The 3,103-nt window shown below is 29.5% G+C and overlaps 1 pseudogene; it reads left to right on the top strand.

The window, feature by feature from the left end:
• The first annotated feature begins 1,614 nt into the window (after positions 1-1,614).
• LOC124909856 lies at positions 1,615-2,314 on the top strand (annotated as a pseudogene).
• The last annotated feature ends 789 nt before the right edge of the window (positions 2,315-3,103 follow it).

Here is a 3,103-nt window from a genome sequence, read left to right as displayed (position 1 = left end):
TTGGTACTTTAATTTTGAATATTTATTTGTTTTACTTTTAAATTTATTTTTTATAAAAAAATCTTTTCTCATTTTAGTTTACAATTTTATATAAAATGAGTGTAATCAAACATTTAAACATATTATTTTTCAAAACACCAATAAGAATGACCATAACTTTTCATTTACATTTTTACAAGTACACTAAATTCAGTAAATTTGACATATTAAACAAGAGTAAAATCATTAAAAAAAAATGCTTGAAGAACACATTTAACTAATTTAATTTTATTCATTAGGTGACAATTACATTGATCAATATTACACAATTTCTCGCTAAAATCTTATTTCATCTTAATTTAACCGTACATTATTTGAAAAACAAAAAAAAATTACTGCCTTGAGGTCCATAGGCATGTTATTGTATTCATGGAAATATTGCAGAAGCTCCGGATTTCCCATGCCTATCCACTTCTCATCCCGTCCCATGCATCATCTATTCCTTTGTCTTTCATCCAGACCTTCATCATCATCTATTCCTTTGTCTTTCATCCAGACCTTCATCGTCGTCATCCCCCTCTATGAGCTTGAAATTAGTATCTGTGGAGACGATGCACACTTCATTTGTCCATAGGAACAAGCAAAGGTTGAAGATCTGATGGTAGATTCTCCTGAGTTCTGCTTTCCCTAGCAGCTACTGTTCCATCAAATCAACAATCAGTAAAGAACAAGGAAAAAATAAATTAATCAAGCAGAAAATGATGAAAAAATATGAACATAAAATCTGAAATAGATTTAAGATAGGGCTGCTGAATACCTCATCCACCAAAGTTGGAAGTTCTTATATAAACCATCATAGACGTAAACTTCTTTAGAAGAAGTTACGCTTACATGGTATTTGAATCTTTGCATAACGAAAAGAAGAAGATGGTGAGAGATCAAAATTGGTTCAGTACAAATTATGATGAAACAGAATAAGAATAAATAGGAGAAGAAGGAGGCAGTCGGCGGAAAAAACAAGAAAAACATAACTAGGGTTATTGTGAACCTTCATTTTGGGCCTTCTTTTTTGGCCTATTTGTGTTTTAATAAATAAATAAATCAGTAAGTATAAAATATATTTTATCTAATACCTTTTTTTTAATTTTACAATTTTATCAATAATTTATTAAAGAGTTAATATTAAACTCAATCTTATAAATAAATACAAATTTTATACTTCATAACTTCAAATTAAATTTGTCAACAAAATCCTAAAATAAATATATTTTATTTAAAAAGTAAAATATTTTCTATAACAAACTTTTTATAAGAATTGAGTCAAAATAAATAGTTCAAATAAGATTTATTCAAGTAGCTAAAGGGTTAAGAGTTGTTCATAAGGATTATATTGTACTAGTTCGATTTTCAAAATATATTTAACTAAAAATCATAGTTGAATAATTCATACATTCATATTCTCATATGTGAAAATTGTAGAATATTTAAATATTTTAAAGTTAAAAATAAAAACAGAAAAATTAATTTAATTACTGTTGTATTAACTAGTAAACACACTTAAAATATCATTTTCATAAGTAAGATATCATTTTCATCATTATGAAATTTTGGGAATATCATTAAATATTCTTCTTAATTCCTAGGGAATATTTAGATTGTCACCTTATTGTGAAAAATCCCCTTGACTATGTAGATCCATTAGGAAAGTTGATGCTTTAGGTTTCACTTTTCATGTGGAGGTGTCAAAAGGTTAGCAAAAATACTTAGTTTTTGATTTAGGATGGTAATTGTTGACATGCTACATTTTACATGTAACTAACTGGCTAGAGCTTGTGAAGAATATAAAGTCTAAATGTATGAAGCCTGGTGTGAAATACTGAAATTAAAGCCTGGAACTCCTGTTGAAGAAGTATATCAACTGGTTATATCAAAATTTCAGACAATCTTTTTCAGTTACTAAGGATTGAACAACTTGATGGTGAGAGTCTTGTGGAGATATTGGTTCTTGTACTGATGGGTAAACTTGGATTTGGTGGGCAAACATTAATGGTGGAAACTATGGATAAGGTACGCTTCTTGGTGATATGAAACAAACTGATATTTTAGTAACTAGCTAATATGAGTTAGTATAGGTGAGTACATTGAGGAAGAAGTATCCATCTTTTGACATAGAGGTTAGCATCTTTACTAAGATCATGTTAGAAGTAGGGATTTTTCTAATATTCTTTAATATTTATTGTTGATGATGTGATGATAATGCAATTCTTTCTTACCTGTTTTGCACATGGATGGAAGATTAGGACCTTCAACCATTGGTGTTGCAGCTGGAACTTAACTATATTGTAACTGGAAGATCGCTGATGCGCCTGACCAAGTTATATCTCTTTTGAGAAAGCATGTTCAGGAAATCCAGTGAACTAAAACACAGATAAATTATGGTATTTTACTTCAATTTTGTGATTTTTGAGAGTACTAGCTACCCGTTAAAATAAGGAAAATATAGAAAGATACATGAATCACAGGAAATAGCTGGAGTATATATGAGAATGATGGCCATGTATATGAAGTTTTCCACATGGTACATTTATATTGTGAGTTTTTTTTGTCCTTGAAACTTATTGTGTATTGTTCTTATATAATGGATGTATGTTTTGTGGATTGGAATAAAAATTATTTATGAAGGTACGACACGTTCATTGAAATTTATGGATTGGCTATGTATCGAGTTCTCTATCGTCCCTTTTTTGGAGCCTGGTAAGATTTGATCCAATTTAATTGTGTGTTTTTCACTATGTGAATAATATTGCTTTATTGTTGTTTTAAAAAATGAGCAAGTCAAAGATTTTCATGGTTTTGGTAGTTGATTTTTTATGACATTCATACAAAGGTACAACACATTATTTCTTGAAGTTGTTAGATCTGAAAGATGAGTTGACGATTCATATTATATGAATCTGCTAGGTTCTACAACTAAGGCCTCGGTCCTAGAATAATTCCAGCAGCTTTTCTCGGCACCCGTTCTCGGTCCTAGTGTGCACAAGGGGATTTCTGTTATGTTGTTTTATTATTTTGTTTTGTTTTCCTTTTCTATTTTACAAACCGAATTCTGTTATTTTCTAGTAGT

This window comes from Impatiens glandulifera, chromosome 7, assembly GCF_907164915.1.
Source record: "Impatiens glandulifera chromosome 7, dImpGla2.1, whole genome shotgun sequence".
Taxonomy (NCBI): Eukaryota; Viridiplantae; Streptophyta; class Magnoliopsida; order Ericales; family Balsaminaceae; genus Impatiens; species Impatiens glandulifera.
Note: the sequence above shows the minus strand (reverse complement) of the source record. Positions and strands in the feature narration are given on the sequence as shown.